Raw genomic sequence first — 13,640 nt, 5'->3', positions numbered from 1 at the left:
AGAAAAAAAAACAGAACTGTCAAGACAACTGTCTTTGAAGGAAGGGGAGTGTGTGAGAAATAATCTTTCAGAAATTCAGCTTTTCACTTCTCCTTGTATAAAATTTACCTCAGAGAAGGGAGAAGAAAGGCTGGTCTGAGCATGCTCTTGCCTAAATCTTCCATTTCAAAAGCAGGAAATAAGCATTGACAGTTTATCTTAAACATTTCATTTTAACCCCCAGAAGGGGAGCATTGTTTCTGGAAGCACTATAATACCATGCCAACATGCAGAGTGGATGGAGCAAGCCCTAACTTCAGTTCCAAACTCCAAAAATATAGTTAATACATTGTTCTTAAGTAGAAGACATGTCAGATATTAAACTAATAATAACAGAGAGCACACTTATTTTAGCCAAAAGGCCAAGAAGTGATGCTAAAATTCCACTCTTCCCCAGCACCCTCCTCAAGTCATCTAAGTCTAAGGTCTGCCTCCTTTTCTACTTTGACTAAATTATAGGAATAACTAGACACTGGACTGCACGCTGGTCATTTTCCCTCTCTATTTTGAAAAAGAATTTCTCTATCTGATGTCACTTGATCTGGTCATGGGTGAGGCAGTGGCCATGGCAGCGTGACTAAAACTGTCTTGCTCTGCCTGTAATATCCAAAATGGACTAAAGGAGGGTGGCCAGAGGGGCCTGTGGAAACAGCTGAGAGCCACTGAGTTTTCCCGGAGGTGGTAGAGGATAGATTGTCAGAATTATTCAAAGCATCCAGTATGTGTCTTGTGACCAATATTCAGAAGTCTTCCTCTGAATGACTATGAATCATGTTATGAAGCTGAAATTTCTTTCTTTTTTAAAAAAATATTTTCTTTATTAATGAGAAAGATAGGAGGAGTGAGAAAGAAAACCAGACAACTCTCTGGTACATGGGCTGCCAGGGATTGAACTCAAGACTTCATGCTTGAGAGTCTAATTCTTTATCCACTACACCACCTCCTGGACCACTGAAATTTCTTCTATATGCAATAGTAAAAATTGGTGGAATGTGATTTTGGGGGTGTTAAATAGTTCACATGTGAGTTTTAGGTTGCCATAAAGGATTCCTGTTTTGCTCAAATGTGCTAATTTTCAGGATGAGAGCATTTCTTGATTTTAATACAATTCTTAAAATTAACAGGATTGTCTCTTTCCTGCAACTTGCTCCACTTGTGGTATCCACTGTCTCAATTGCTTCTCCACTGGACATGGGCATTGGCCGGTTGATCCATACCAGTTTATGATGATGCTGGAGATTGAACTTGGAACCTCTGGTGCCTTAGGAATGAAAGACATTTAACATAACTACTACACTATCTCTCCCCAGCCAGAAATTTGTTTCTCTTGAGGAGTCCATTTAAAATCTCTCTTAGCAACTTTTAAATACATAATATAGTGTTATTAGCCATAGACACCACGGTTTACATTCTATCCTCAGGAACTGTAACTGAATACACCAACTCCAATGTAAGTTCTGCTTTGTGTTTTACAAAGAAAACAAATTTAATTTAATCTAGGAAGATTGCAGACTCTTATCTCAAAATTGCCTTACTCTGAGATTAGGATCTAAAGCTTATCTTATAGAGGTGGAAAAAAATGAGATAAAGGAAAAAGATTCCCCAGAAAGGAGACTAGCAGATGTCCCATTTATTTCAGTGATTTAACAAATCTCCAGAGCACATTCACCATGTCAGGGTGGTCTATTCTTGTAGACTTTGAAACATATTGCTAAAATAGCCTCCAATATCCAGTGGGGCTTGATGTTTCATTTTCACTGGCTCCTCCCCACCTACACATGACTAACCTAGCTAAATAACATGCAATGCATGAGAATATTCTTTGCTATAAAAGTGAGACAAGATAAGAGCCGAGAGAGGGTGAGAGATTGTGGGAGACCAAGATGGAGTGTTCATTTTAAAATGCTAGCTCACTCACAGCTTGTTGTAAAATGGTGTAGTGTGAGCGTACAAATGATGCCTTTTTTTATGGCTCCAGGGTTATTTATTGCTGCTGTGTCTTGGTGCTTGCACTATGAATCCACTGTTTCTGGAGGATATTTTTCCCTTTTGTTGCCCTTGTTGTTTATCATTGTTATTATTATTGCTGTCATTGTTGTTGAATAGGACAGAGAGAAATGGAGAAAGGAGGGGAAGACAGAGAGGGAGAAAGATAGACACCTGCAGACTTGCTTCACTGCTTGTGAAGTGACCCCCTGCAGGTGGGGACAGGGTTCCTTACGTAGGTCCTTGTGGTTTGCACCATATGCACTTAACCCGCTGTGCCACCACTGTGCTCCCGATGCCTTCTTTTCTACTTTTGAAAAGAGCTGAAAATTATTGGTATTATCTCTTTTAATACCAATCATTTTAATACCAATGAACTAATTTATTTTTCTGGATAGAAAATGGGAGGGGGGAGTTGTTACTACAACAATAAAAAAAAAAAGAAGAAAGAAAATGGGAGGGGAAGAGGAGATGGAGTAAGTAGTAGAGAGAGTATTCCGGGAGGTGGCACAATGGATAAACATTGGACTCTCAAGCAGGAGGTCCTGAGTTTGGCCCCTAGCAGCATATGTAACAAAGTGATGTCTGATTCTCTTATTCTTTCTCTCTCTCTCCTACCTTTCTCATTAATAAATTTATATATATATATATGAATTAATTCATAATATATAATTCATATGTGAATTAGGGAGAAATAGAGACACCTGCAGCACTGCTTCACTGCTCTTGAAACTTTCCCCCTGCAGGTGGGTTCTGGGTACTTGAACCCATGTCCTTGGCAGCCTCCTGATATACAGGCTATGCTGTTGTTTCTGTCTGAGTGCTGAGTGAAAAAAAAGTAGAAATCAGTCCTTTGGACAGTTCTATTCAGAAACTGCATACAATTTCTTTTATTTTTTCTTCTACCCCAAGGAAGACCCAGGAATTGAGTGACTTTCTCCTTATTATGTTAGGACAAGAAAGAGTTTAACAGGGATATATAAAAACACTACAAGATTTCCTATTGCTTTTAGTATTACTCCCCCACCCTTGACTACGAATTTTCTTGGTTGCTATAGATCCTTGATTGGTTTCTAATGCTTCCACACTACTTCTAGTCCATTTATTTTTTACTTAATGTTTCCATGAGGGAAAGAGGGCCTGGAGTTTCTGTCATCTTTCTGATATTGTCAAACAACTATTAAAGTTACATAATTTTTACGATCCAGTTTGAATTAGATTTCTTATATGATTACCTCATTTTGGATGATATATTTACAACATTCTTGCTATGTTGCCTTAGTTCTCTATGCCTTAGTTTCTTCATAAGTAAGATGAGGATCAAAATAGTATCTATCTCATGGAAATTGTAAGACAAATTCATAAATCTGTACACACACATACATACATACATATATGTAATGGATTTAGAAAGGTGAGTAGGAAATAGTACTTTCAAAAATTGCTACTTTCCAGGGTGGGGGAGAGAGCATAATAGTTATGTAAAAAGCTTTCCTGCCTGTGGCTCCAAAGTCCCAGATTCCTATAGGTGCCCCTCCCCCTCCAGCAGTACTCTGGTCTTTCTCTGTATCTGTGTCTTTTTCTCATTACAATAAAACAAATATAAAGTATATTTTAAAAAACAAAACAACAACAAAAAATAAAATGCTACTTCTGTAAACACTTTTGTGTTTTGGAAATGTGGTAGGTTTGCCTTAATTAAGTCTAAAAGGTGGAACACTACTATTAATGTAACTTGAAAATTCTGATGCCTCAATGGATGTATCGAAAAAGGCAGACTCATTTGTGTTTGAACATTGGATTCTATTGTATTTAACAGCATGGATTTCTTTTCCTTTTTTTTAATTTATAAAAAGCAAACACTGACAAAAACTATAGCATAAGAGGGGTACAACTCCACACAATTCCCACCACCAGAACTCTGTATTCCATCCCCTCCCCTGATAGCTTTCCTATTCTTTAACCCTATGGGAGTATGGACCCAGGGTCATTATGAAGTGCAGAAGGTGGAAGGTCTGGCTTCTGTAATTGCTTCCCCACTGAACATGGGCATTGACAGGTCGATCCATACTCCCAGCCTGCTTCTCTCTTTCCCTAGTTGGGCAGGGCTCTGGGGAAGCAGGGCTCTAGCACACATTGGTGGGGTCATCTGCCCAGGGAAGTCCAGTTGGAATCATGTGAGCATCCAGAACCTGGTGGCTGAAAAAAGAGTTAACATTCAGAGCCAAACATATTGTTGACTAATCATGAACCTAAAGACTGAAATAGTTCAGATGAAGAGTTGGGGGGGGTCTCCATTTTGTAGATATTTAGTAGTCCTATTTTAGTTATATTCCAAAGAGCTCATGACTATATTAGTTTTTGTTTTTTTTCCTCAGCCTGACATCTGATATGCAGGTGATTTAAGTTATTGTCTGGGGAGATGATGTCATGGCTGGAAAAAGGACTGGAAAGCTGGATCAGAGATCCCTCTCTCCATTGCTACTGGTCATCTCTATCAGGAACAACACAACAGACCCCTTTGTGGGCCCCCATAAGACCTTGCCCTCAACATGGATCAACAATGGTAGATAATGTTCCATCCTCCGAAAGGAGGCTGGATAACATACCCTATCTACCACCTGAGGAAGATGGGTCCTGAAATTGGGGAAGCTTGGAATGTTCCTACTCATGACCACAGAATGTGAGCTCAGATCTACAGGGATACAGAGGTCACAGAGGCTCCTAAGCTGAATATGGCCCCCAGATCATATCAAATCGATGGGGTTTACAGTCAACAATATTTATATACTTTTCCCATATTTGGGAGCTACTCTCTTCCCTGGTCCAGCTTTTCCCTCTTCTTTCCTTTTATGCCAATATAGCAGTTTGAATACAGTGTTCCATGCCAGTATTTTTATTGATAAAATCATGAACTCTAGTTATAGAAATCTCTAAACTCTTCCTTGATTATATCTTTCCTGGGAGCAAAGCTAATTGTTATGGTTAACCTTTCTAAGAATCTAGATGGACTTCTGCACTCAGTTTCTCTAAGAAGTTTTATTAAAATAATGAACTGAGCTTTGGCAGGAAATGAAGTTGAAAAGCATCGATTCATTTCACTTTGGTTGTTCTTATGTGTACACGTTTAAAATTTTTTTTTTTTAATTTTGGTACTGTACCAAAGCAAAAGTCTCTGGAAGGGAGGGGTTGAAAGGGAGTAAAAAGAGTCATGGGGGGGGGGTGGTATTGGTATGCCTGTATGGCAACAACCATACTGTAAACCATTAACCCTTTGACAAAAAAAAAAATTCTGGGGGTCAGATGGTAGCACACTTGGTTAAGCTCACACATTACCATGTGAAAGGACCCAGATTCAAGCCCTTGGTTCCCACCTGCAGTGGGAAGCTTCAAGAGTGGTGAAGCAGTGTTACAGCTAATTATCTACCAATAATGGGTTGCATTGGATCGACCTTCTCGTGGTGCATCCCATGAGTACCCATTCATTGGGGAAACTGGTTAGTCACTTTCAAAGCCAGCAACAAACAGCTCCTGACAGCTTTGCTATTGACTGGCTATGGAAGAAGGGCAAACGCTAGAAGAATCTACCAATCTATCTATCTATCTATCTATCTATCTATCTATCTATCTATCTATCATCTATCTATTTTCTATCTATCCCCACTTCCCTCTTAACTTCTCTTTGCCTCTATCCAAAGTAAATAAATGAATTTTAAAAAAAGAAAGAAAAAGAAAAAAGAAATCTGGTAGCTGGCTCAGCAGTAGAGCACAGAGCTTGAAGTTCTGATATCCTGAGTTTGATTCCTGGCACCTCAGGTGCTAGAGAAGGCACTGATTCCCTCTCTCTCTCCTTAGTATGTAAGCACATCTGAGGAAAAAACAAAACAAACAAACAAAAAGCCTCTAGGGAAGGAGTAGAAGATTATGGAAAGGCATTAGGTATAGGTTGGGGATGAAAGTGTTTTTTCAGACACCTATTATTGGGAGATGAAAAGCTATATCCTTGTGCCAACAACTATACTATAAACCATTAACCCTCCAATAAAATGATTAAAAATAATAAATAAAATACTCCCCAACTTCTAGAATATATTTCAAATACATAAAAATGTTAAGTGAATATGGCAAGAACATAGTCATCATCCGCAGCCAGATTTAACAAACTTTTAACTTTGTGTCACATTTGTCTCAACCCATTCTCCCACAGATATAAACATGATTCTGAAGCTAGCACATTTTCCATTCATATCTATGTTCTTTTATTAAATATATAACAAAATTATATAAAATATTATTTAATTCTTAAATTTAATATTTACATCTAACATATAGTAATGTGTATTTAATTTTTTTACATTACTTTTTTTACTCACCATTCTTTTCAAAGATGTATTAGATAATATATGAATCAGGGAAGTTTTCATTTCTTTACCGTTGCATAGAATTCCACTCCTTTGTACCCCTCTTATCCTATGGTTTTGTCAGTGTTTCCTTTTTATAAATAAATAAATAAATAAATAAATAAATAAATAAATAAATTCCACTCCTGGGATCAAGTGGTTTATTTATTCCTCTACTGAGGAACACACATTATATAGGCAGTTTATTATTTACATTTGTCTTCTACCCTTTTTTCCTGTATGTTTATTATTAATTCATCTTCCAATGTTTGCTAAAATTGTCTAAATTTACTCTCCAATCCAAACATATCAGATTGTCTTAAAATTCCTTCACATTGGAAATATCTCTGTTGGTGATTTCTGACCTACTTTAATATGGCCAGTTTACTCTTCTGTCACCCTGAAATCTCACTTTTCTATTATAGGAGGGGTTTCTTTTTTTTTTTTTTTGTCATGGCAGATTCTCCTTCTTATGGTTCCCCCCAATCTGCCACCACCCCACCACTCAGCCATGTTCTGTCTTCAAGGAAGGTGCAGGGACTGAAAGCATGAGCTTCAAAATTAGGCAGCCCTAAGGGGTGAAGGAGATAGCATAATAGTTATGCAAAGACACTTTCATGCCTGAGGTTCCAAATTCCCAGGTTCAGGCCCCCACACCACCATAAGCCAGAGCTGAACAGTGCTCTGGTTATCACATATATATATTTAAAATTCATATTGAGTTCAGAAATTCTTCAATATGTTAAGATTTTTTTTTAATTTAGTAGTACTGGGAGTTTTAGACCAGAGAATATAATATAGAGTCCAAGACCAGATGTACACATATATAATATTAATATGACAAATCAAAATACTGCAAGACAAAGTGAGAAAGTACAGACTGTTAATTATTTGATCTTAGGATAATGCATTTACCCATACAAGGAAAAAAAAAGGGATCCCTGTATGCCACACTATAGAAATAAGCCTATTTAAGGTAGGCTAATGTGAAAGTAAAACTTTAAAACTGCTAGAAAAACTTATAGTATTTATCTTTATGAGCTTCGGGCAGGGAAGAGTTAGCTATACAGAGCACATAAAATACAAATCATGTCAGATGACAAACTTGGCTATAAATTAAATGTAAAATAGCTATGCTTTATAAATTACCACACAACTGTGAGAAAATATTTACAATGTGTGCACAAATCACAACAGCACCATTTCATTTTATTCTCACATTGACCCCAGAGTCTTTTACTGTGGTGCAATACACCAACTCCAGTCCAACTTCTGCTTTGTGTTCTCCCTTCTGTTCTTATTTTTAAACTTCTGTCTATGAGTGAGATTATCCCATATTCTTCCTTCTCTTTCTGGCTGATATCACTTAACATGATTCATTCAAGCTCCACCCAAGATGAGGTGAAGAAGGTGAATTAACCATTTTTAATAGCTGAGTAGTATTCCATTGTGTATATATACCACAACTTAATTAATATATTTCTTTCTTTTTATTTTTTAAAAATATTTATTTATTCCCTTTTGTTGCCCTTGTAGTTTTATTGTTGTAGTTATCCTTATTGTCGTCGTTGTTGGATAGGACAGAGAGAAATGGAGAGAGGAGGGGAAGACAGAGAGGGGGAGAGAAAGATAGACACCTGCAGACCTGCTTCGCTGCTTGTGAAGCGACTCCCCTGAAGGTGGGGAGCCAGGGGCTTGAACCAGGATCCTTACGCTGGTCCTTGCGCTTTGCACCACGTGCACTTAACCTGCTGCATTACCGCCTGACTCCGAATTAATATATTTCTTTTAAAAATATTTAAAAATTTATTTTGGATAGAGACAGAGAAATTAAGAGGTAATGGGGAGGTGATAATAGATAGGTCATAGATAGATAGACCTGCAGCACTGCTTCTCTGCTCATGTAACTTCCCACTGCAAGTGGGGACTGAGACTTGAACGTGGGTCCTTGTGCACTTTAATGTGTGTGCTCAACCAAGTGTGCCATTTCCTAGCCCTAATTAATATTTATAACATCTTTGTTATACTTCTATTTTTCTGTTTTAAAATGAGGCTGAGGTCTAACTTCTTTGAAAATGATCTTGGTCCATAAATACTGGCTGCCTTCTTGGAGTTAAGTGTGTTTTGAACAGTGGTGATTCTGTGTGGTAAGAACTCTTCTACAGAATTTTCCTCCTTTTCTGAGTATCTCAGGGAAGCAGAAGTCTAGAATTATTTGCCTGATGCCACCATACATTGAGGAATCAGTATTTCTTTTGTATTGGATGAATTTAGGAAGTTGCAGTTCCAGCTACTCTTCTCTTACAGAATAGCCTGGAGGCAGAGGTAGGGGCAATAGCTAACATGAGACCATTTCCAGAGTAAACAGTTTTCTAGTTTTCCCAGGAATGTAGTTAAACAACTTCGTGAAGTTCAGTGTGCCTCTCCTTGCAACATCTCTAGATAACTTATTTCCTTCTTTTCTAGCCCTGAGGATACAGGAAGAGTCCAGTCACCTTGTGCTATATAGTAGTCTTTCAAAGACAACCAGTGGTTTGAGAAGAAGCAGAATTCTATTTTGACTTACCAACACTAATGTTGGTTCTGTTTTGCACTGGTTCACTTTTTACTGTAGGGAATCAGGGAGATCTTTTGATATAATTTATGTGTTAGACTAAACATTTTAATCTGCATAGATTCAGAGCACCAGATGGGGACTTAGTACAAAACAAAACAGATGTTCTAGTTATCAGTTTCCATTGTGAAATGGAGATGGTTACTGTACCTCTTTCAGAGGATGTGTGTGTGTGTGTGTGTGTGTGTGTGTGTGTGTGTGTGTGTGTGTGTGTGTGTAAGAATTCCTTTACAAAGTGAATTAATGGCTGTAGTTTAGTACCTGCAAAGCAAGGACTAGTAGTGGTGGATATCCTCACAGTCATTGGATCTGGACTCACTTGTTCTGATGTAGGTTCACCCTGGGCCAGCTCTCACTCTGGGTGTCTCAGTCTCTTGTTTGTTGAGCAGAAAAACTAGCATTCAGTGTCAAACAGAAAGGTTTGGAAAAGAAGAGTAGAAGAAGGCTGAGTTCATGTTCCTCATGGTCGGCTTCCTCTTCCTTCTCTTCCCCACTTTCCTCATGTGTTTTTTTTTTTTAATGTTTATTATAAATGAACTTGAATTCTCATAAATGGATGACTTTGGGTGACATTATAACTGGTAATATCAATACCTGTTTTCTTTTTTTTCCTCTTTTTTCCCCACTTTGTTGCCCTTGTTGTTATCCTTGTTGTTGTTGTTATTATTGTTGTTGTCACTGCTGCTGCTGTTGTTTGATAGGACAGAGAGAAATCTAGAGAGGAGGGTAGACAGAGAGGGGAAGAGAAAGATAGATACCTGAAGACCTGCTTCACCACCTGTGAAGTGACCCCCTTGCAGGTGGGGAGTCGAGGGCTCAAACTGGCATCCCTACGACAATCCTTGAACTTTGCACCATGTGCAATTTACCCACTGCATTACTGCCCTACCACCAATATCTGTTTTCTATATAATACTTGGGAAAATTCCCATAATAAGTTCTTCCCCCTACAGGGTAAGTATGCAATTCTTTGATTCCTGTCCTTTGACTTAAATTCAGCTTGAGCATACTGCTAGCAGAATGCTGTCAGTCAGGTTCAACCCAATTTCTCATGCTCAGGTCTATTCCCTCTCTCTTCTCTTTCTAAAATAAATAGATAAATAAATAAATATATTTAAAATGTATATTTTTCTACACTGAAAACTAACACACTGTTAAGACAGATAGGACATTAGCAAATGGAAGCTATTGCATGCTCATAGACTGTATGAATTATTATAATGACCATCCTACCCAAAGCATTGTACTCATTTATTATAATCCCTATCAAAATTAAATGACATCCTTCATAGACACAGGACAAACACCAGTAAAATTTGTATTGAACTGCAAATAATTCTGAAACAATGCTGAAAAAAATGGAGTTTGGAGACCTATGTTCTCTGATATGAAACTGTTAGAGTGGACCTTTTGTACCACAAATTTTATATGGAGCTCTTCTCTCTTTGAGTATAGAAATGACTATTAGAGGCCATCATTTATTAAGGCCAACTATAAAACTGATAATCACATTGACTATTGAAGGAAATGGGGTTTATCTTAGAGATAGCAAAGAACAGTCAGAAAAGATATATACATAGTAGCTATTCTCCCGTCTCACACACACACACCCCCAGCCATTATTTCTCCTTTTTTTATTTATAAAAAGGAAACATTGACAAAACCATAGGATAAGAGGGGTACAACTCCACACAATTCCCACCATCAGATGATATGCCTTTTCTTTTCTCTACTGCTTGGTTCCATGGATTTGATGATGACTGAGTGAGAACAGGAGAGGAGGGAGAGAAAGATTCAAGCAGAAGCAGGATATTGCATTGCCAATGGGGACCATATTGGCATTAAAAAAATCCAGTTCATCTCTCTTGTAAGTATTAGGTGTCCTGAGCATGGTTCCTACACTCATAATTCTCATAGACCATAGGGAAGCCAACAGACCTAGAGGTAGTACCAGCATACGGTCACAGGTGTGGGTGCCAGTCATCCCCACACAATTGGAGGAGAAAACACAGCATCATTATCTTATGCATATATTACCCTATGCATGTATGTCTGCCTTGTCATTCTTAGTTTAATGTGTTTGGACTGATGCTTGATATTAGGATAAGATCTAAATGCAGACATGTACTTACTATGAATTCTGAAGTTGATTCAAGTTTTGTAGTATATTTTTTGATGTCCGGTGCATCTTTTAATGTCTCCCTCTCATGAGACCTTCTGTATTGTATTGTATTGTACTGTATTGTATTGTATTTATAAAAAGGAAACAATGGGGGGAGAAGAGGAAGATGGCGGACTGAGAAGCTGCTAGCAGCGTGTGCTCTGATCACATCTTCGGGAAACGGTAGGATTTTCTGCCTTTAGCAGGCCAGTCAATAAGGGGTCCTAGTGGTGACACCAAAGAGGTGACTATAATTTAATTTGGGTTAAGAATTAAAGTAAAGGTGGCACGGACTAGCGGGAGGGCTGCTCCAGACTTCCCAGGTGGCGGCGGGCAAGGCGGGTGCGCCGGGCATTGTCCTCGGCCTGGGAAGGTGGCTCCTCTGCCGGTTGCAGAGCGCTGCTGGGAGGCCGGCAGAGGACCCGGAGGGAGCACTATAGCTCGGGGGCTTTCTCTTAGGAGTCTCCAGGGACCACCGCGACCCTGAGGGCGGATCCAAAGACTTCTTAAGTATAGATCTCATTGGATCAAAGGACTTGGAACTAGTTTTCATTTTCGAGAAATCCATTAAAAAAGTCTGGAAGGGGGGGGGGGCTTCCCGGAAGATGGCGGACTGAGAAGCTGCTAGCCGCTGAGCTCCAAACACATCTCCTGGAAACAGTAGGATTTTCTGCCTTTAGCAGGCCAGCCAATAAGGGGTCATAGTCAGCAAGGAGGTGACTATAACTTAATTTGGGTTAAGAATGAGAGTAGGGGAAAAATTCTTTTATCTTCCTTTTAATTTTCAAGCATACCTCCTTCTCCCCCTCCATAAGCAGTCCCTGGGACCAGCTCCTAGCAGGATACCCCATACCACCAAACAGGGTGCTTTTTTGAATTCACTGATACACATTTGGGAATTTCCTTGCACTGCTCTTTAATTACAACTCTTTTTCTTATCTTCTCCCTTTTCTCTCTCTTATCTCTCTCTCTCTCTCTTTTTTTTAATCTTGTCATACACTTCTTCCTTCTTCTTTGCCTTTCTGAATTTGTGAATTATTTTGGGAAAGAAATCTGACTGAGAGTGGACTCTCTATGTGTGTATCTCTGCTCTAGTTCCCTTTCCCCTCTTGTTACCCCTAAAATATACAGTGGATAGTAGATTTGCATAACTGTCTATTCTTGCTATCCTCTCTTTTCTCTTTCTTCACTGGGATTTGGTTACTTTTTTTTCACGGACTGGAGAAATTGTTTGGCTAACTGGTAATGATTAAACTACTTCAATACTTACTTCAGTTGCTACTGTAATTCCGGAGGTTGGTGAGTGCAATTGTCATAAAGGTATTTATTACAGTGTTACTTGTACTCAAGACACAACAACTGAGGAACAACAGAGCATAAAAAAGAAACACATAAATAAAAAAAATGGGTAGATCAAAAACAAATAAAACTCCTACCCCAATGAAAGAAGACAAGAGCCCAGAAGAAACTACAAATCAGCCAGAAGTAACCATAGATAAGAAAAGTATGCAAGCAATAATAAACTTATTAATCACAGAAATGAAAACAACATTGGAGGAAAGGAATGGCAGTATTAGAGAAACAACAGTTGAGACTCCCAAGGAAAATACTGATTATCTTGAGGCAACTAGAGAACTGAAAGCTGAAATAGCTGTAATGAAGAAAGAAGCTGAGGCAAGGGAAAGCAGACTAACAGAAGCAGAAAACAGAATTAGTCAGACAGAGGATGAGTTAGAGAAAACAAAGAAAGAGGTGAAAGAGCTTAAAAAGAGATTGAGAGACACTGAAAACAACAGCAGAGACATATGGGATGATCTAAAAAGAAGTAACATTCATATAATTGGCCTGCCAGAGGAAGAAAGAGAGGAAGGGGAAGCAAACATTCTAAAGGAAATAATACAAGAAAACTTCCCAGACCTGAATAACAGAAAGGATATCAAGGTTCAAGAGGCCCAGAGAGTACCAAACAGAATCAACCAAGACCTGAAGACACCAAGACACATCATAGTCACAATGAGAAGAAGTAAGGATAAAGAAAGGATCCTAAAGTCTGCAAGAGAGAAACAAAAAGTCACATACAAGGGAAAACCCATAAGATTATCTGCAGACTTCTCCACTCAAACTCTAAAAGCCAGAAGGGAGTGGCAAGATATCTATCGAGCCCTGAATGAAAAAGGGTTTCAACCAAGGATAATATATCCTTCTAGACTTTCATTCAAACTAGACGGAGGGATCAAAACCTTCTTAGATAAACAACAGTTAAAGGAGGCAACCATCACCAAGCCGGCCCTGAAAGAGGTACTAAAAGACCTCTTATAAACAAGAACATCACTATAATACTTGCAATATATCAGAGCAAACAATTTTTTTTAGAACAATGGCACTACAATACATTAAATCCATAATATCAATAAATGTCAATGGCTTAAACTCACCCATC

At 38.5% G+C, this 13,640-nt stretch overlaps 1 non-coding gene across 1 annotated transcript; it reads right to left on the bottom strand.

The window, feature by feature from the left end:
• Positions 1 to 223: 223 nt before the first annotated feature.
• LOC132532607 (U2 spliceosomal RNA) lies at positions 224 to 413 on the bottom strand. Its single transcript, XR_009544538.1, has one exon. It is a non-coding gene; the product is annotated as a U2 spliceosomal RNA (small nuclear RNA).
• Positions 414 to 13,640: the final 13,227 nt, after the last annotated feature.

Source organism: Erinaceus europaeus, chromosome 13 (assembly GCF_950295315.1).
Source record: "Erinaceus europaeus chromosome 13, mEriEur2.1, whole genome shotgun sequence".
Lineage (NCBI taxonomy): Eukaryota > Metazoa > Chordata > Mammalia > Eulipotyphla > Erinaceidae > Erinaceus > Erinaceus europaeus.
The sequence above is the reverse complement of the archived record's forward strand: the minus strand, read 5'-3'. Positions and strand labels throughout refer to the sequence as shown.